Genomic DNA, 22,451 nt, shown 5'->3' on the forward strand with positions numbered 1-22,451 from the left:
CAAGTTAAACGTGCCGTGATTGAGACGTTGTAAATGTCTTACTCGTGTCTTGGCGTGCAGTCAGAACCACATTCAGCTACACTGAACACGTATTAAAGTCTGTCCCATCCTGCTTGTGCATCCAGTATTCGGTATCAATCCATCTGTCCCGTCCTGTTTCTTGCTCGTGTATCCGGTATCTATCCCATCTGTCCCGTCCTGTTCGGTATCCTTCCCGTGTATCCGGTATCGGTCCCGTCTGTCCCGTCCTGTCCGGTATCTTGCTTGTGCATCCTGTATCCGGTATCGACCACGTCTGTCCCGTCTTGTCTGGTATCCTGCATCCAGGATCGGTCCCATCCTGTCCGGTATCCTGCTCGTGTATCCTCTATCCGGTATTGATCCCGTCTGTCCCGTCCTCACCTGTATCTTGCTCGTGTATCCTGTATCCGGTATCAATCCTGCTGGTCCCGTCCTCGCCTGTACCCTGCTCGTGTATCCTGCATCCGGTATCGACCCCGTCTCTCCCGTCTTGTCCGGTATCCTGCTCGTGTATCCTGTATCTTGTATTGATCCCGTCTGTCCTGGCCTGTCTGGTATCCTGCTCATGTATCCTGTATCGGTCCGATCCCGTCCGGTAGCCTGCTCGTGTATCCTGTATCCGGTATTGATCCCGTCTGTCCCGTCCTCACCTGTATCTTGCTCGTGTATCCTGTATCCGGTATCGATCCCGCTTGTCCCGTCCTCGCCTGTACCCTGCTCGTGTATCCTGCATCCGGTATCGACCCCGTCTTTCCCGTCTTGTCCGGTATCCTGCTCGTGTATCCTGTATCTGGTATCAATTCCGTCTGTCCCGTCCTGTCCGATATCCTGCTCATGTATCCTGTATCGGTCCCATCCTGTCCGGTATCCTAGTCGCCTGCCCCTGGCTTCCGGATTTCCTGCGTCTGACTTCTCTACCCTGCTTCATCTGCTCAGCGATGGCCGAATCGCTGGCGTTTGTGTTCCCGCACATGACTGTCCCGCTTCCGTAAATAAAGCTTGGTGTGAAAACGTCTGTTCGGGTTCTGACATTAAAAGAGTTGGCGTTGCAAACCTGCGTGGGAGCTGAGAGAAGCAACGAAAGGCCATGTCACGGCATGACCGCTGAATTTTTGCTCTCGTCCGTTCTGCCTAAAAACGCCTACGACAATCAGGAATTGCAACAACAATCGCAACATGCTTTGATCAAACATAAACATTATCAGTTAAAATCTAAACGCTTTAGCCCGCAGGGAGTCACACCATAAAAACCCAGGGACTGCGCAATAAGTGTAATCATTTTATCACATTTATGAAATCACAAATGAGGAGAATCCTTTTTGTGTACTCACAGCATAATTTATTGTCTCCAGCAACAAACCAACTGTCTTGTACATGAAATACATTTTTTAAGGCTACATTTTCCTAGCAAAACAAAAGATCATTAAATAAAAAAGCATCGAGAATGATCAAACGCTACCCACATAGTCCTGCTGCTATGATGAGAATTACTGTGGGAGTAGTTTTTTTTTTTTTTTTGCTACACGGTCGAAACCCTAAAAAAATAATGACATACAAGCAGCGTGTTGGATTTTTGCCAATTCTACCAGTAAAAAACTGAGGAAACAAATCAAGTTATTAACATAATTTTTTGTAGATTTTTCTGTGATATAAAAAAAGTATTCTGTAGCTGTTGAGAGCAAAAAAACATATCTGAGCTCCAAAATCCGTGTTTATCTGTTTATTATCAACATTTAAAAAGTCATCTTTTTTCTGTAACCCTTGGCAAAAAAGTATGGAATCTTCAGTCTTGGACAATTACTAACACTGGCATGTTTTCCTGCAGATCAAATTGAGATAAAAAGCATAAAAAAATAATAAGGTTTTTCATTAGTGCAACTCCTTGGCATTCAGAAACACTAAAAGAAATGAATAAATGACTTTCTGGTGGCCAGTAAAAGCTACTTTTATAGACCAAGCACAGAGGAAAAACATGGAATTCCTCCATTTTGAGGGAAAAAAAAAATATGGAATCATAAAAAACAGACAAAGAAACACCAATCAAAACATATCAATGGTATTTAGTTGCACCACCTTTGGCTTTTATGACAGCTTGCAGTCTCTGAGGCATGGACTTGATGAGTGACAAACAGTATTCTTCATCAATCTGGTGCCAACTCTCTTTGATTGCAGTTGCCATTTTTGCAGGTCGGAGCCTTGCTGTGGACAATTGTTTTCAATTTCCGCCACAGGTTTTCAATTGGGTTGAAATCTGGGCTATTAGCAGGTCATTGACTGGATGAGTTGTTCTCCAAGGAATGCTTTCACAGTTTTTGCTCTGCATTGTCATCTTGGAAAATGAGTTCAATATCCCCAAACGTGTTTTCAATTGAAGGAATAAGAAAGCTGTCCAAAATGTCAATGCATCCATGTGAGTTTATTGCAGATTGACCAAAGCCATCATCATCTTGCCTGACATGCAGCCCCATATCTTACAGGACTGTGGGAATTTTTGTTTTCTTTAGGCAGTCCTCTAAATCTCACCCGGGACGGCACCAAACAAAAGTTCCAGCATCATCACTTTGTCCAATGGAGATTTGCGACTCATCACTGAAGACAACCTTAGTCAGGTCAACCACAGTCTATGATTGCCTCTCCTTAGCCAATTGCACTTTTGTTCTTTTCTGTTTAAGCGTCAACGATGGTTTCCTTTTAGCTTTCCCATTCTCTTTAGGTGACTGCACTGTTCTGTCAAATACAATGACTACAACTTCCTGCCATCCCTCTTCATTTGTCTTGTAGTGCATTTTCAGTTTTCAAGCCATACGGCCTCCAGTTGTTTGTCTTGACGCCTACATGTCTTCCTTGGCCTATCAGTATGCTTGACTTAAACCACCTTCCCATGCTGTACTTAGTACTTGATCCAAATCTTTGATACAGCTGACTGTGATCAGCCCGCATCTTTGGCAACCAGACGAGCAGAGTTACCTTCTCCAGGAATTTTGACAATCCTGTCTTTGGTCTCAAGAGACATCTCTCTTGTTTGGGCCATAATTCTTGCCAATCCACTTAGTCCAGGAGCTCTCCAAGGTGTGATAACTGCACTGTTTTTAACTGCTGACTAACGAACAGACTTAATCAAAGCAAGGTGCCCAATTAAGAAAAGGAAATTGTCATGGTACTGATGGGCATGATGGTCGGCTTCCACTGGGGGGGGACACGTGTCATAAACCCCAAAAGTTCCGCGAGGAATCGGCCCGATTTTTGTGGTCCGTTTGGGCTAGACTGTCAGCAAAGTAAGTCAATCAAATTAGTTATTTTGATTTTGTTTAGTTTTACGGAAAATGTATTTTCTTTTTTGGCAAAAAAAAACAATCCTGATCATTTTTAGAATTTTTGGGGGGGGAATTTCCTTTTTGGTGTTTTTTGTAGTTGGGGTCTTTCTTTTTGTATAAAAAAACTTCCGAAAAACAAAACAATGACCAGGTTGTTTATTGCAGCCTGGTCATCCTGAAAGGGGGATTACCTCATGTGTGGTCCCTTCTTAAGGTTTCTTCATTTACCTCATGTTGAGGTTTTTGAGTTTTTCCTTGCCCTCAGGTAAGTTTTAGATCAGGGGATGGTGTAATCATAGTCTGTAGTTGCAATAATCTGTGGCCTGCGCAGCCCTTTGAGTCTCCTTGTGATAAAGGGCTATACACATAAACGTGACTTGACTTGACTTGACCGATTCCATACTTTTTCCTAGGGGTTGTATATCTGTCGATATTAAATGGATAAATGCTTTCGTGTAAAAACATATTTCCACACATTATTTGGTGAGGAATAGTAGTGTGTTTCATCTTCCTGATAAAACACATTTTGTATTATTTTTTCTTTTTCACTACAGTCTTGTCTTTTTTAGTTCTGAGAAAAATTAGTCCATCACCAACAGAATAATATTTTGCAGGATTTATGATTTAACAAAACCAGAAATTATGTTTGGTCAAGCACAATCATGTCATGCAAATCATATACGACGGTTTGGTATTCTGGGAGCATTGCAGTGGGCAGAAAACCATACCATGAGTCAACAACACTTCCCAGAAAATCATTGACGGCTCTCTACCCGGTCTGGAGGAAATTTCCGGCTTGTGATACAGAAACAGAGCCAACAACATGATAGAGGACTTTTCTTACCCTGGCTGACGGAGACTGTTTCTTTCCCTGAGCCATCACCACTCTAGAATAGCAGCAAAACTGTGAAAAATATATATCTTGCCAGTTGCATTGAAAAGTTCCCATAACATGGTGCTCACGTAGAGGGTGCTGACAAGATTGTCTGACATCTTTCTGCTGAGGGTCTCCCTCAAAAACCAAAAAACTCAGTGAAAAGCTGGACATAAAAATATGAAGAAAAATTTGGTGTGATTTGGTTGCTTTGAGTCTCCGTAGTTTGTGTTCTTCATTGTACTTTGCAGCACCCGTGCTCAGTTGCATGACACAACACAGTAACATGTTTCACAGTGTCCATTTAAATAATAAATTGACATGAAAAATTATTCATTATAATGAGTTGAACCTTAGATGAAGTTTGCCCAGTTTTGTTAGCGTCCAGTCTCCTAGGGCAAAATGTTAACTCTTACTCCCAAACAATGGACAAGCAAATGATGGAAAGAAAGACAGGTGGGAGGCAGGCAGATGGTCTTTCCAAGAATCTAAAGGGCAGGCCTGTTTGTCTTGTGTATGATGCCAATCTGACTGTAGAAAAGAATGGCAGCCAGCCGGCAATATGAAACTAGCTAGAATGTCTGTGCGTCATTAGAGACGCAAAAGCATGTTTTAGTTGCTATTTCGCTTTTGGCAGGGTCATTCACCTCTAGGTCATTCTAGAGCCTCTAGAGTGACTTAGCTGATTTCTTGTAAAAGATTGTGAACCTGGCCAAACCCTTTCTAGTCCTGAGAAAGTCAAATGTCTTTCTGGGAAAGCTGCTAAGCCACCAAAAACAAAAATGCAGAGTCAGCCTTTTTTGGGCAGCTTTATTTTATGGGAATGGCGCAGTCATGCGCGTGAACACAAATGCCAGTGATTCTGCGATCGCTGGGCGGAAGAAGTGAGAGAGAGAAGTCAGACGCAGGAAAACAGGAAGCCAGAGGCAGACAAGAACAAAACCGAACAGGACCGACGGGATCGATACCAGAAACAGGATACACGAGCAGATACTGGACAGGACGGAACAGACGGGATCGATGCCTGATACTGGATACATGAGCAAGATACCAGACAGGACAGGACAGGCGGGATCGATACTGGATACTGGAGCAAGATACCGGACAGTACGGGACAGACGGGAGCGATACCGGATACTGGATGCACAAGCAGGACAGTTTTCTACGCTTGTTTAGGGTTGTGATGATTACAAGGCTTATATAAAGCTTTTATTTTTTTTGCGGCTTTTTACAGGACAGAGTCAAAATACACGTCTTGCAAGGGCAGAGGTACGTTGACGGACTGACAAGTAGTGAAAGAGAGCACTGAGTTTAAATAGGAGGGGAGCCAATCAGGCAACAAGCAACAGCTGGCGCCAAACGAGTGGGCCAAAGTGACGGCAATGGGCAATCGTGACACTGACTAAAAGTTGGTGTGGATATTCAATGTTGATCTGTCCTGGGAAAGTGTAATGTTTTACTGGTAGTGCTCAGTGGACTTTTTGGGGCCATTTGTTTGAACATAGGTCAATCCATTTTGAACATCGTGTGGAAAATAAATGTTTTTTTTTCATTCTTGAACAAGGGAATGTCTTGCTGAGAAAAAAAAAATGCTGGGTCAGCAAAACCAAAAGTGCTGAGTCAGTTTTCAATTGGCATTTTCACCTCAAGAAGGACCCACCTGACTGCTTGTGAAAGATTGTGATCCCGGCCAAAATTGTTCTGACCTGGGAGTGTACAATGTATTTTTGGGAAATCTGCCAAGTCAGCAAACCCCAAAAAATGCCAGGTCAGCTCTTTGGGCAGTTTTTACATCTGGGTTAACCTACTTCTATCCATCTCTCTATCTACCCTGGTCATTGCCCTCAAGAGGGGTGACCTACAGCAAGACAAACACAAAAACAAAGAAAGAAAAAAGAAGCAAAAAATATTCATAATTCATAAAAATTACCATGGCCAACCCAAATGCCCAAACACCAAAAAACAAGTTAACCACCTCGCAAAAGAAACTAAATATGAATAAAATTATGACTCACAACACGTGACAAGCTTTCTCTCCTGGCTTTGATCTCTTTGATCTCTGGCAAAACTAACATAAAATGCGACAGAAACAAAATGAAAATAAATCCAAACAGCTTGCCAACATCATTTTTGCCGTTCAATGTGTTCCGTTACTCCCCAAGCCTGCACAAAATTTTGTAATTTTATTCATATTTAGTTTCTTTTGTCTTTTATTAGCATATTTGGTATTGGAGTAATCCAAAAGTAATTGAAAGTAATCAAGTTAAAGTAACCCTACCCAACCCTGCCACCTCGGCACCCAAGTTGGTCATGCTTTCGTCCCTCCAGTTGCTCTGACCAAGAAGAGATGAATGTCTTTCTAGGGAAAAACATGCTGAGTCAACAAAACCAAAAGTGATGAGTCTGCTTTTATAGTTACCTTCTTTTTTGGCATTTTTCACATCAAGGGTAACCTACCTCACTGCCTGAGAAAGATGGTGGTTATATGTAAACTCTTTCCCTGCTTTTTTGGTGAACAGACATACAAATAAACAAACAAACAAACAGACAGACAAACAGATATATGTACTTGGATCCAAACCAAAACATTATCACCACCATCGCTTATTTTGCGGGTGCTAAACACTTGAACCAGCAGGAGCGGAATCGCCAGGAAGTAGATTTGCTTTATAGGATTGTGGTTTTTATAGCACACTATGTTCACCCGAGTAATATCACCAAGCAAGGCTTGTGAAGGGCAGATGGGTTGCTTGGATATAAACTTGTAGGACTGACAACAGAGGGTGCACCTCCAATGCACACTCAATACAGAGGATTGATGGGAAGGATTTAAAATAAACCGGTGAATGAGTTTCCCACAATACCGGTCGTAAAGTGTGTGAAGATAAAAGCTTGGATGAACGCCAGTTCAAGTCTTTCTGGAAAAGTTTGCACCCAGTGTTCTAGGGCTGTATGATTTTGGAGTGAAAACCCAATAGCGATTTTTCAGACAAGTATTGCTATTTAGATGCGATTTTTGTTTTTTTAAAGAAAGGTGTATTTTCTCAACTGGTTTTTGTGTGCGTGTGTGTGACTGTGAGTAATTAATCATAATGTGCGGCTCCTTCTGAAGGTTTCTTAATTTTCCTTATGCTGAGGTTTTTTAATTTGTCCTTGCCGTCATGTGATTAAGGCTTATGATTGATGTAGGTTTTCAATCAGGGGAAAGTGTTATGGTAGTCTGTAGTCTGTGCAGTCCTTTGAAACTTCTTGTGATTAAGGGCTATACAAATAAACTTGACTTGACTGACATGATTTACCCTTAAGAAAACAGCGTCTTCTACTGGCAAGCTTTGTTAGGGTTGCTGTCTACTTATTTAAATACTCTATATCAACACGTTACATTGGGTATTTATGTATTATATTCCTTTTACTTTGTTATTGTTTTATTTTCAACACAAGGATACTGCTGGAAGTGTAAATTTCCCTACGGGGATGAATAAAGTGTCTATCTATAGTGGAACCTCGGTTCTCGACCATAATCCGTTTCAGAACCCTGTTCGAGAACCGATTTGTTCAATCACCGAAATTGATTTTCCCATTAAAAATAATGTAAATCGTTGTAATCCATTCCAACACCCTGAATGTGTACCATGAATGTTTAACGTAAACATGAAGCTAACCCAGGCTAATCGTACATTCGCGTTAGCATAATCTTCCGTACGAAAGATTACGCTAACATGAACGTGTAAAAAAAAAAAATCAGGTCGTTTACAAGACATTTAGCACCACAAGTGACTAGTGCTTCAATGGAAAGTGGGCTCCGTTCCAACACCCTGAATTTTGGTCTCAGTTCCAACACCCTGAATGTTTACTCCGAATCATAAAGCTAACCCAGGCTAATCGTACGTTCGCGTTATCAAAATCTTCCGTACGAAAGATTACGCTAACACGAAATTGTAAAAAAAAAATAATAAAGAAAAATAAAGAAAAGAATTATGAATAGGATTTCTTACCTTTGTTGTGGTCAGCAGAAGGCGCATGCTGTATTCTCTTAGCAAGATCGGAAACTCGCACACCTCTTTCATATTTAGCTATTATCTCTTTCTTAAAGGCAATAGTTGTACAAACAACTTTTCTTTTTTCATCTGTCCTGCTTGCACCGACCTTCTTCGGAGGCATAGTTAGGGGCTAAAACACTCCGTTCACCGATATTAAAAGCGAAAGCAAAAAGAGGCAAGCGCGCACGTGATAACAGTTGGTCACGAAGGGTGGGGGCGATCTACACCCGTACGCCGCTCAGCATCGCACTCCAGCGTACGCACTCACGCATTACCGGCGTTCGAACTCCGAATTTTTGACCGAACCGCGAAGCAAGAATTTCTCAAAATTTTTGGTTGAACATCGATTTGTTCGAACTGAGAGCCGTTCGAAAACCGAGGTTCCACTGTATCTATCTATCTATCTATATATCTAACTGCTCAAGTTAGTCTCCCACGTGGGTGTGTGCCATTGGGTGATGCTTGCAAACTTTGCCTCGCATTTATTGGCTCGTGCTATTAAAACTTGCCTCTAATTGTCCGGTACCGTTAATAACCAAAATGTGACAATTCTGGTTGGCCAAACTCTCCATTACTCACAAAGAGGGAATTTTAAATCCTTGGGAAAAAAAAGCAGTGTCTTGCGATCACACAATTGCACTACATCACATCGCAATATCGTGCAGCCCTACTGTTCACACACATAGCTAAGCCAGGAAACACAATGATCGATGTTAGTTTTGTATGGAAATCTGATAGGACAAATATGTATAATGAATAATATTTCAGTAAGCATTAAGTTTGGTTAGGAAAAAAATTCCTGCGTTTGTCTTACTGTGCCCGACAACCCAGATCAATTGACTCGCTATAATTCATTTTTCAGTACTAAAATACTCAAACGTAGAGAAAGTAATTTGACATAATATGAGACTCAGCGAGAGGGAGCTGACATAAAAATCTTGTGAGGAAAAAAATCTGAATAAAAATGGTTCTTTTTTGTCATTTTGCGTCTCTGTGGTTTGTCTTCCTTCTTGCACTTTTAAGCATTCATTTTCAGATGTACGACAATGTACAGTAACATGAACCGCATTTTCCATACTACCGGTTGCAGTTTTTTTCAGTTTAGCCGGCGGTGTGACTTATACTCCAGTGAGATTTATGTGTAAAATTTTTAACACATTACAACACATATTTTTTTTTTTTTTTCATTTCGGGTTTATCATCTCTCCCTCTAGGTCTGTATTGATCATTTCAACCTTGCCCTGTTGTGGGAGGGACATTTTTCAGCACAACACGATAATTTATAAAAACAACTGAGAAGATCTGGACAAAAATGAGACTAATAAGAAAATATTATTCTGCAGATTACAAGCTGCAAATATTGAAATATGCAGGCGGAAACGGTAATTGAGTAGCAGAACGAAACTTTGGATTTAGGGAGAAACGAAGGTGACAATGAGTCTGACTTAAGCAACAAAAAACGGAGGGAGGAAGCGGCGAATTGTCTACCTCCCGAGTTACGGGAGTTTACCGGTAAAAGTGACGCTGAGGATGAATATTTAATTGGATTTTGTTATCTGTAGAGAAGATGATAGTTTAATAGGTATGTTCTTTATGTTAGAGTTATCTGAATAACTCTTAATATGTCATGTCGTCACTGACTTTAACAGGCATGTTAATCATGTAACGTTAGTATACCGTACACTTATTCATCGTGTTGTTCTTTATTTTATTTGAATTTTGTATTGAATCTCAAGATGACATGTATTTTTTTTGTTTCGGATTTTATCAAATAAATGCCTCCTCCCAAAATGCGACTTATAACCAGGTGCGACTTATGTGTTATTTCCTTTTTATTTAATGATTTTTTTTTTTAATCGAATCAGAGTACGGAAAATACGGTAGTCTTCAAATAATAGACTATTGTTATTTTAAACTTTCATATTAAGGCTGGGGCGTCAAACTCTAATGCCGTGGGCCTCAAGTTTGAGACACTTGCTTTAGAACGGAAACAGGACCTAAATGCGTTACCTTTCTCACAACTTTCATTAAAGGAAAGAGAAAGGGTTGCGCCCACGATCCAGGGATTGCTGGACGCCGGAAGTGGGTCGCTCTAAACGCGGAAGTGGATCTTCCGTGGCGAGCGATGGCGGTGTTGGGAACGGAAAAACGGGTCGGTAGGAGAGCAAAAACATGGTCGAGGTCGTAAGCGAGTCGTAAGCCAGGAGAGGGGAGTAGACGTGCTCAGGATCAAAAACGGGTCATAGCCGGGGGACAGACGGGAGAAAAAAACAGGTGGGAGTCAGGGTCGAAAAAGCTTTGCCTAGTGTTAACTGAGGTTCGCAGACGGACTGACAAAAGGGGACAGATAGGAGTGGGTTTAAATAGGGACAGGGAGCAAATCAGAGTCCGAAGCAGTTGGCACCAAATGAGCAAGCACAGGTGAGTCACACCAGTGACAAGGATATCCTTAATGTCCAAATAAGGAGTACTGGCCCATACAAAGATGGGAAAAAATCCTGAAAATGGGCCTAAGAAAGTAACAAATACAAGAAGACACACAGGCACATATAGACCTAGCTGCTTATCAGCAGGCAGACCCCTGTCATTATCAAATCGAGTCTAATGGTGTAATTTATCTGTTTTATTGATTGTTTTGAATTTAATTACAGAGAAAATTATTTTGCCATCTGTTTTTGTCCTCACACTTTCTGTGTGGTTTACCAAGCCTACCAAAAGTGCATGGTTACAGAAACTCAATCTCATCAATTTCCTAATTTAGTCGCTACACTAAAGAGACAGTGTCTATTATTTAGCACCTCCTAAAATAAATACTCGTACTTAGAGAAATATCTATTTACATGGCATGAGCCTAAACTAAGGGCAGCATGGCGGCGCAGTGGTTAGCGCGTGTGTGGCACAGTTCTGAGGTCATGAGATCGAATCCCCTGTGTGGAGTTTGCATGTTCTCCCTGTGCTTGCATGGGTTTCCTCCGGGAGCTCCGGTTTCCTCCCACATTCTAAAAACATGCATGTTCGGTTAATTGGCCGGTCCAAATTCTCCCTAGGTGTGAATGAGTGAGCGAATTGTCCGTCCCTGTGTGCCCTGCGACTGTCTAGCAACCGGTTCAGGGTGTCCCCTGCCCAGTGCCTGGAGATAGCAGCGATGGGCTCCAGTACACCCGTGACCCTACTGAGAATAAGCGGTGCAGATAATGGATTGATGGATGGAGCCTCAATTAAAGGAAGCGGACATGATTGGCTGCCATCTTGCTGCTACAGGAACCCAAAAAGCTCAAAAAGGCTGGGCAATATGTGAGAAGTAAGATGTTGTATTTCGGTAATTTTAAGTCTTCGTAGGTTGTTATCTTCCTTGAGCTTTGAAGCACTCGTTTTAAGGTGCACAAAATCAAACAGCGGATGATACACACTGGCTCAGTTTGTTTTGTTTTACACAAAGTATTTGTTCTGAAAAATGGAAGATGCATGCATTGACAAAGCTGTTAAGAAAATAATATTGATTCATGCTATTACTTCTTTACATTAAAGAATATGCTTATTTGAGAAAATCCTGGACATGAAAATTTTGCCTTTTTGCTGCTAGTGTGTGCTGTGGTTGGCTGGTTCCGAAGAGTTAAACCCAGGTGGTGGAAAATAAAGGTTTTACTCACTAGAACAGAAAAGGAGGGCTTGTCCTAATAAATGGTACGTTATCGGTCTGCATAAAAGTTGTATCGGAACACATAGGCACGATCATTTGTTCATGTTCTAGCACTGCGCTCCCTCAGCGGAAAATGTCAGGTAAGAGAGCTTGAGCAAACTGTTCAAACAAACAGGGCAAACACGCTCAAAAATTACATTTGTCTTCAAGTGGTTGCTCAGGTTTTTGTATTCTATGGATAATCTCTATAGCTCACATGTGAACAAAGAACTCGATTTTCCAAACTATCCAATTTTTTTTTGTGTTTTTTAAATCAAGTCAAATCATGTTTATTTGTATAGTTCATAACCACAAGGAGTTTCAAAGGTCTGCAAAGACCACACAATATTGCAAACCACAGACTATTATTACACCATCCCCTGATCTAAAACCTACATGAGGGCAAGGAAAAACTCAAAAAGCTCAGCATGAGGAAAATCAGGAAACCTTGAGAAAGGATCGCACATGAGGTCATCTCCCTTCCAGAATGACCAGGCTGCAATGGATGTTGCATTAACAAAAATAAAAATAGAAATAAAATAATTAAGTATAATATAAAATAAAAAATGATTAATGAAATAAAAAGGCTGACCAGGTTGGAATGGAAGTAGCATTAACAAACAATCCTGTCACGGTCGCCATGACGACCAGTATGCCACGCCCCCGAACTCAAGCTGAAGCAGATCAGCTGATTGCTGGTCTGCTATTTAAGGCTGGATTTTGGGTTTGGCGGGCGCTGTCTCATTACACAATCCCAGGTCTGTTATGCCTTGTCCTGTTTTAGGTTTAAACATTTTCCGTCTGTTAAGCCCTGTCCTGTTGAGTTCGTGCCGGAGGAACTCTGTACCGTTCTGTTCTGATTGTAAGAATGTTTTTGTTTGTCTTGTCCCTGACTTTTGGACGACTTTTATTTTGTTAAATAAAACTTATGGATCGTCACGCAATTGAGTTCTCCCTTCCTGCCTCCTGCCTCCGTTCTGGTCCGGTCAACCCTTCCACTCCACCACGCCACGTGACACAATCCACAGACATTTTCAACATGAAATATAGGTCACAAATATTACTATGACAACAAAAGTTGATGCTAATCATTATTCAAATTGTTTTCATATAATAAAGGGACAGTGCATTGTTTAGTGGTAAAAAAGTTACACCTTAAAAAAAAACAATATTGATAAACGTAATTAATAAGAAAACAAAAATGAACTTTCATATAAACATGCATTTTCTAAAATACTCAAAAGTTAATAACAAGCATTTATTTAGCCTCACATAATTGTCCTCAATCTTGCTGCTACAGGTATCCAAAAATCTCTAAAAGGCTGTACAAAAACAAATTTAAATGGTGCATTTTGGTTGACTCTCCGTAGTTTGCATTCTTATTTGTGGTTTTTAAGCACTTGTTTTCATTGCATTACAACATACAGCGGCATCTATCAGTTAAGAAGTGAGTGTTGATTTACACGTGTAAGAATCAGGAATGTAGTAAAGAAAACAGAACTCTTAAAAAATATCTTCCCAGTGAGACACACAGAAAGCCACGCTGATATTTGCAAAGCTCCCTGAAGGCACCAACACTGCCAGTGTAACAACGAGCATCCTGACTGATTTTCCCTTTGAACATTGTTGACAGGAAAAAGCGCATCAAAAGCAGAAACGTGCGTCAACATTGTATATTGCAATTCAATCCTCTGCTTTGAAATACTACATCCTTGCGTGCACTTTACAGGCACCATTCATCAATGTCAACGGTGCTTTATTGCACCCGGGCGAGCCCTTTGCAACTATAAACTCAATTCCAAACACTTCCTATATAAAATGTTATGTTTATGTGTATTAATTAAGGAGTAATGTTTCTCCCTGGGATTTTTAATTCCATTCAATTCAATTCGATTGTAAGTGTCATATGCACAGTAAAGAACCACGTTTCCCTGCACAATTACTTTACTGTCCACACAGTTGCCAGCGTAAAAAAAAAAAAAATAGACACTAAGAAACTATATGTAACGGGTGTAATAATAACTTTTGTTTTATTGAAATTCCTACTGAAATATGTGTATAGTTTTTGGTAAGTGTCCTGCAATGATGAGTCCAACAGTGCCACCTGCTGGTATGGGGTAGGGTTTGTTTTGGCTTTTGACATGTGACCGGAAGGCGGGGTTTTGTTGGCAGTCTACAGAGCGAGCTGCCAACGGTAAGACACATCAACTGGTGCTCCACAAAAAGAGTTAATTTTAAACATTATAACCACAGCTGACAAATCTCTCAACATGCACAGTAATGTGATTGATGTTGTCAAGCTGTTTGGATTTATTTTCGTTTTGGTTCTGTTGTGCTAAAATGTTAGTTCCCCTTATAGAGATCAAAGCCAGCAGAGAAGCTAATGTTGTGACTCATTTCATCTGCAGGTAAATTGTATCCGTTTTTATACTGATTATTATTATTATTTTTATTTTCTCACATATATATATAAAAAGGGTGATGTTGGTTAAAATTCAGACTAAAAAAAAGTATGTTGAATTCATTGTAAACGTTAAAAAAACACACGATCTCTTGTTAAAAGTATCTTGTTAAAATGGATGTAAAAATGTATTGCGATATTCTAAAATGTATTTTATGTAAATTGAAAAGAAAGCTCTTTGATATGCTTTGGGGAGTCTACAGAGCGAGCTGCCAACGAGATCGAAGAGATCAAAGCCAGCAGAGAAGCTAATGTTGTGACTCATTTCATCTGCAGAAACTGTAATAAAAACCTCATCATCCAGTCCAGCGTGAATGTGGATCTTTGGTGGGACAGGTACATATATACTTATACCATTCCGCCTAAGAAAAAATGGTCGATACGAAATATATATAAAGGCTCTTTGAACTCGGTTGGCCATTGTTAAATTTACCATAGCTGAGAAAATATTTAATTTTAAAGTTTTTCAGGACACCTCAAATCATACATCCCACAACTTAAACCTGTGTTGAATACAAGATTCATGATTGTCTTTATTGTCATTGACAAAATTAATTAATTGATTTTATTTGCAGCCTCGGTGTACGTTGTTTACAAAAGAATTTCAAATTTGAAATGGAAGTTAAAATTTACAAAGTGAGTTCAAACCAGGATATACAGACGCTCCCCTACTTACGACCATTTGACTAACGTAAAACGGTAGATACGAACATTTTTTTCGGGATGTTGAAAAATATCCGGACATTTCTGTAAGTTAGATTTTGTATTGTGTGCATCTTTAGCCGAGTACAGGACAGTACTGTAGTGCTTCTTTCCGCCGCTACCGGGGTGTGGTGGCGCTGTGAGAGGTCACCCAGCATCCACCCCGAAGAAGAAGTCCACTTTCTCTTCCTAGTTTGAGAGTAAACATTCCATACTGTATTAAGAATATAAGAATTTTGCCATTTTTATTATTTAATATCTCGTACATCCGGGGCAGCACGGCAGCGCAGTGGTTAGCACTTGTGCGGCACAGTTCATGTCATGGGAACCTGTCGTGGGTTCAAATCCAGCTCCAGACTTCCTGTGCGGAGTTTGTATGTTCTCCCCGTGCCTGCGTGGGTTTCCTCCGGGCACTCCAGTTTCCTCCCACGTTCCAAAAACATGCATTTCAGGTGAATTGGCCGGTCCAAATTGTCCCTAGGTGTGAATGAGCGAATGAGTTGTCTGTCCCTGTGTGCCCTGCGATTGGCTGGCAACCAGTTCAGGGTGTCCCCTGCCCACTGCCCGGAGATGGCTGGGATGGGCTCCAGCCCCCCCCGCGACCCTACTGAGGATAAGCGGTACGGCTGATGAGATGAGATGAGATGAGATCTCGTACATCCATTCAATATGGTTGGTGTGAAGTGTAAAAAAGAGGTGAGCCGTTTCTTTTGAAATGAAAGTGGAATGACAAAGCTTGATGCGGTTGAGAAAATGGTTGGATAGCTTTTTTTCGTCTACTTTTTACCGCAGAGGAGGAAGTCGCCTAACTTTTGAAGCTCACCTTCCAAAAGTAAGTTCAACTTAACTTTATTTATCTTTATAGAGCATATTATTTGATGAAATGTTTATTTTTTTAGTACAAAACAGTTTCCTTTACAAGCCTTAAACATACAAAATATAGCACTGAAGCAACTTACGAACAAATTCAACTTACGAACGATCGTCCAGAACGTATCTCATTTGTAAGTAGGGCAGCGTCTGTACATGTATGCAAGAAATATTAAGAAATATATAGATGAAAATACAAAATAACTCAAGATAAGTTAAGGCAATAAGATATAAATAAAGATAAAACACAGTTGAAAGTGACTGAAGCTCTAGGGTACAGTAAATGCAGTTAAACCGCATCTGTTTGTCCCACGATAGTCAAAACCCACCAATTACAAATTATTTATTTATTTGTTTATTAAAGCCCAATTGTGTAATATTTGAGCACAAGATGGCACTGTTGTCCATTGCGAACAAAAACCAGCGCCAAAGCACGCAACAAGGCAGTCAAACATGGCGGCAGTCTAAGTAGGGATTCCACTATGTAAAATAATTTTTCGACCTTTGATTTTTTTGTATAAAAATCAGCATTACCATGATATTAAATGTATGTTTGCCTGGTATTTAAATCAATATTTTGTTTTTTTTTTTACTGAATGAAAGATGTTTGTACCATTACCAGGCAATAAATATTACACACCGTCCCTTTACATACTCAAGAAGAAACCCGCTTTACAGGCTCAAGTATTTGTTTAACAAATAAAACTATTGTACTTTAAAAAGTTACGAATAACTTCTGTACTGTTCATTCATAATTTAAAAACAATCTATTGGTTTTATTGCTTAAATGTATTGATTAGAGACACAATATACTTTACTTTACATGATACTTTGTCGCCATCATACGGATGTAATGGAAAACTGTCGATGAAAAAAGCCGCAAAAAATTGAAAGCTTTATATAACCCTTATAATCATGACAACCCTGAACGAGCGCAGAAAACTCTGAAAACGTAAATGTCATTGCAAATATCGCACTACTCTTATAACTTAAGCCAGTCTCCAGTCTGGAGTGCCATGTCGGTTGTTGTTGCGTACAATGTTTACTTTGTTGTTATCAGTGACAACGCATACTCTGTTTATCTGTATTCATAGGAAAGCGTTAAAAATGTGCCCTGGTTTGTCCTCCAAAAAACATACATTTTTCCATTATCAATTATTTATGAAAAAAGCACCAGGGTGCCACTAGTGGCGACTTTTTGGACAATCAGAATGCAGAACACAGTAGCCTAGATGGTAGGGCACCCGCTTTGAGACTGGGAGGTCGCTGGTTCGCGCCTCGGCCGAGTCATACCTAAGACTTACAACATTGGTAAAATGGCGGCGCCCTCTGTTGGCTGCGGCTGCATTGGCTCGCTACAACGGGTCAGGTGTATCGACATTTCGTTCTGTGTACATTGTTACAAAGAATGACAATACAAAGGAAATTATTATTATTATTATTATTACAATGCATGATTAAAATCTGCTAAGTCGCAAAACCATAATTAGTAAATCGCAATAAAGAAAGGGATTGCTGTTTAGTCATCAAATATAAGAGGGCCCGCTAATATTTTTCCTATTTCATGTTTGCCCATTAAATATTAGCGTGCCTTAGCATGTAAACCCCAAATGAAGTTGAATAGGTTAACACTTGACTCATTCAGTGAAGAATGAAGGGAGTGTGCAAATTATTTTTACAGGGGTTTTACCATGCAGTATAATTTAATGGGCAATACTGTAATCAGTCATACCCTGGAATGAGATCATTTCTATCAGCATGAGTGAATTTCTTACAAAAACAATAAAATAGTCTCCTCTGCCGGCCTTTCGTGGACCCATTTCCCATCTCCATCATATTAAGTCATTCACATGGGCCAGGTATCTTCTTAATTGAGATTAAATCATTGTGTCATGTCCTTCGGGACATTTCTGGAATTCATCCCACCCGAAAGCATCAAGATCTGGTCATGTGCCAGCTCTTCGACCTGAATAAGACAATTAGGAAGGTGCGCTGAATTTGACAGGATGAAAGCCCCTGTGACGGCCCCGTCTTTCTCAAAGCATTATTACAAAAGCAAGCGTGTGGAACGTGACTCAGGAAGTGATGATGTGTCTTGATCTATTAAAGCCAGTCAAAGGAACTGTCAAAGTGCTTGATTCCAAATCGGTATGAGGGGATTAAGGGAGGAAAGATAGAGGTCTTAAATATTCATGTGACTTCTCGGCAACTAGGTCAAAGCGTGCAGTGCTGCACAATTATTTAAAAAATAAAATTGGTTGACAGACGCTCCCTTTATGACCATTGGACTTATGAAAAACGGTAGATACGAACAGATTTTTTGCGATGTCGAAAAATATTCGGACATCGCTGTTAGTTAGATTTTGTATTGTGTGCACCTTTTTCTGAGTATAGGACATTACTGCAGTGTAGGTGGCTCTCTGAAAGGTCAGGCAGCATCAACCCCGTAGAAGAAATCTGGCTTCCTCTTCTAGGTTCGTGTGTAATCATAGTATACTGTATCTCCAGCGCGCGAAGAACTTTGACGTTTTTATTGTTCAATATCTTTTGCATCCATTCAATAATGTTGGGGTAAGTATAAAGAAGAGGCAAGCTGTTTCTTTTGAAATGAGTGTAAAAAAGAAAGCTTGATGCGGTTGAGAAAATGGTTCGATCGCTTTTTTTTCATCCACTCTATCACCTCTAGAAGCCCATCTTCCAAAAGTAAGTCAAACTTAACTTTATTTATCTTTATAGTGCATATTATTTTATGAAATGTTTATTCCTTAGTACAAAACAATAAAGGTTAATTATACAAGCACTAAACATACTTATATAGATCTTAAAAATACATAATATAGCACTGAAGCAACTTACGCACAAGAAACAGACGTTGGCTAGTCAGCTATTTAGCATATATAGTCAGAAATACCCAAGATGATTTAACAGACTTTGAAATAACCCTTTTGATAAGTTTATACATTAGTAGACACTGAAAATAAGGAGAGAGGACATCAAAATATTTTGAACAGGACAGAAATTGCACAATGTCATATCCCATATCTGTTAGAAAATAAACTCTTTTTTTTTATGAAAACTACAAAAAGAATATCCGCCTCAAAGTGTGTGGATATCAAAGAATATTATTGGCAAATCGTGACAATGATGTAAACAGTGCACAATAGCAAAAATACGGACAACAATCAAAATAACAAATTTCATCCAATGCAATCTCCTTGCGTGTGTCCAACATTAAAAACAGAATAAACGTATCACGTTCCAATGGCAATTTAATATGGGAATTAATTGCCTAATTCACTTTTTGAAAATCAGTCCCAGGACAATTGAATCGATTGCTTACTATCAATAATATCCAGGGTTCAAACACCTTTTTCATGGCTACTTTCCAAAACTTTTGTAAGGTATTTGAAAACCATTTTTTCAATTTCTCCAGTACCGTTGTAAGAAAAAATCCGGCGTGAATCATGTATTTTGCAGATCCCCGAATATATATTATATTTACATATGGGATTTTTAATCTTGTGTGTGCATTTATCAAGACATATGATTTTAGATCTTGTGAATATACAGACGCTGCCCTAGTTACAAACAAGATAGATTCCGGATGATCGTTTGTAAGTTGAATTTGTTCGTTGTTTGAGTGCTATATTTTGTATGGAATGTATGTTTAAGGCTTGTTTAAGTAACCTGTTTTGTTTTGTACTAAACACAAACATTTCATAAAATAATATGCTCAATAAAAATAAATGACCCTGAGTTGAACTTACTTTTGGAAGATGGGCTTCAAGAGGTCCTCCTCAGTGATAGAGAGTGGATGAAAAAAAAGCGATCTAACCATTTTCTCAACCGCATCAAGCTTTCTTATTCAACTTTCATTTCAAAAGAAATGGCTCTCCTCTTCTTTACACTTTACACTAATCATATTGAATGGATGCACGGGATATTAAACAATAAAAACGTCAAAGTTCTTAACGCTCTGGAGATACAGTATAGTATGTTTACACACGAACTAGGAAGAGGAAGCTGGATTTCTTCTTCGGGTGGATGCTGGGTGAGCTATTAAAGAGATATTAAACAATAAAAATGTTCTCAGCACGCTGGAAACACAGTATAGTATGTTTACACACAAACTGGGGCTGTGACAGAATGATGAAGTTGGTGAATGCTAGGTGAGGCGGACAGAAGCACTACAGTAATGTCCTATACTCATGCACACAATACAAAATCTAACATCCTGAAAAAAATGTTCGTATCTACCGGTTTTCAAATGGTCGTAAGTAGGCGAGCGTCTGTATTTGTCGATATGAACAATATGTATGGAAATATTTTTGGGACAAATCTCTCCCCTATATAGTATGTTGGGTAACATGACGAAAATACAAAGCTTACATTTTCAGTTACAGGAAGTTCTTCCCGTTCCAATTACCACTGGAAAACACTACATTGGCCCAGAATAAATGTCCATAACTGATACGGAATCCTTGCTCTAAAACACAGGTGTCAAACAGGCGGCCCGCGGGCCAGATCAAGCCCGCTAAGGGATTGAATCCGGCCCGCGAGACAACACTCGGAGAAGCGCAAGAGAAAAACAAGCTGCAGGTTGAAATATGTCAACATGATGTTGCCAAAGCCAGGTGCCTCGAACAAAGACACTGTACTTGAATTTATTTCTCTCTCTCTCTCTCTCTCTCTCTCTCTCTCTCTCTCTCTCTCTCTCTCTCTCTCTCTCTCTCTCTCTCTCTCTCTCTCTCTCTCTCTCTCTCTCTCTCTCTCTCTCTCTCTCTCTCTCTCTCTCTCTCTCTCTCTCTCTCTCTCTCTCTCTCTCTTTCTTTTCCACCCCTTTTTTCCCACTCTGTCTCTGTGTCTTTCACTCTCCGTGTCTCTCTTTTTCTCTTCCTTTGTTGCTCTTTGTCTCTTTCACTCTCTGTGTCTTTTAACCTCTTTTGCTCTAACTTCCTTTTTTCCTTATCTCTCTTTTCTCTTTCTCTCTTCCTACCCTTCGCGCTTTCTTTTCTCTTTTCTCTCCTTCTGTCTTTCTATTTGTCTTTGGATTTCTTTCTTCCTCTCCCTTTTTTTTCCCCTCTCTCACGACTTTTTACCTCTTTTGTTTCTCACGCTCTCTCCCTCTCTCTTTCTCTTTCTTTGTCCCGCCCTCTCTCCCTTTCCCTCCCTCTTTCTCTTATTTCATCATCTCTTTTTCTTTCTCTTTAATCTACTAGTCCGGCCCCCGACAGAATGTTGATTCTATCGTGTAGCCCCCGAGTTAAAATGAGTTTGACACCCCTGCTCTAAAACATATTCCACAGTGCCTCGTTTAGGTGCCGCATGCACCTGTCCACTTGAATGTGCCGCTTTATAAAAAAGCACCATACAAACTAATACCAGCTGCCGTTAATCACCAGGGAAGAAGAAATGCAAATGAAAAGCGAAGCAACCACAGAGCAGTGCCGGCGTCATTTTTAAGCAGACTTGTGAAACAAGGCAAAAGCCCAAGATCTTTTCAATGATTTCAAGCACCCGAAGAACCCTGAATATTGATATTTGGATCGATCCACCCACCCCTAATACGCCCCCGACCCCTGCGCTATATGTTGGCTTGTCAACAAGTCCACTCGTGTTGCAGTCCAAACAGCATTTGTTCATGCAAGTTGCTACACACTTGCAAAGTAAAAATTCAGCTAATATACATCCAAGACTTATTTATTAACAATAAAGAAATAATAAACCTCAGTTCTTTAAACAACAGCATTCGGCATGAGCACACTTGCAGCGTAAAATCAGTGCGTGATGAAAACATACTCACACACACACTCCAAACACAAGGGATCGAACACACGCCCCGAGCCAAGCAACGCACATTTTTTTCTGCATACATACCGGTGCTCTCCTGTTCTGTCGTTCTGCTTGTAGGGAAAATTGTTTGGGTTCGATGCTGAACAGAAGCGCCGGTTTTGATGTTGAGCGTTCGGTGGCGCACGCCGCCCGCTCTAGGAGGGGAGGATGACACGCGCCCGCATGAGGACTGCAGCCGGCCAATCAGAAACCCGCTAACCAAAATATTCTAGCCAATAGGCTTTGGTCTTGGGAGAGAAGGGGGGACGCCCAAATGTGTTTAGCGCGTGCAGACTTCTGGAGGGAAGCGAAAATGATTGACGTTTCTGATGATAGCGTCTGCGCAAAAAGCGACATGGATGCCCTTTACGCAGTGCCGGCCCGAGGCATACGCGAACGAAGTGGCTAGAGCCCTGCAACCACGAGGGGGCCCCAAAGAGCGGTTAACTTTTTTGCAGCCAACTTTGTCCCCACTGTCACTTTCTACAGAAAAACTACAAAAGCACAACAAAACTAAATATTAAATATAGTGCTTAAAAACAGGGACCTCATATATTGCCATTTGGAAAAGAAAAAAATTGTAGAGAAATACTACAAAAACACTATGATACAAAATACTACAAAACCATGACTACAGTAATGTTACAAAATACTGAAG

At 40.3% G+C, this 22,451-nt stretch overlaps 1 protein-coding gene across 2 annotated transcripts in view; it reads right to left on the reverse strand.

Moving 5' to 3' along the window:
* LOC148368946 (beta-1,3-galactosyltransferase 1-like) overlaps positions 1–21,940 on the reverse strand; it is a 165,852-nt gene extending 143,912 nt beyond the window's left edge. The window contains exon 1 of one of the 2 annotated variants that reach the window (XM_088329810.1): positions 21,839–21,940. The gene's annotated coding sequence lies outside the window, so the exon portion shown is untranslated. The remainder of the gene's footprint in view (positions 1–21,838) is intronic. The other variant, XM_088329812.1, reaches the window with a different exon arrangement.
* Between the last annotated feature and the right edge of the window lie 511 nt (positions 21,941–22,451).

The sequence above is a fragment of the Urocampus carinirostris genome, chromosome 3, assembly GCF_059441175.1.
Source record: "Urocampus carinirostris isolate Australia breed hairy pipefish chromosome 3, RoL_Ucar_1.0, whole genome shotgun sequence".
NCBI classification, from domain to species: domain Eukaryota; kingdom Metazoa; phylum Chordata; class Actinopteri; order Syngnathiformes; family Syngnathidae; genus Urocampus; species Urocampus carinirostris.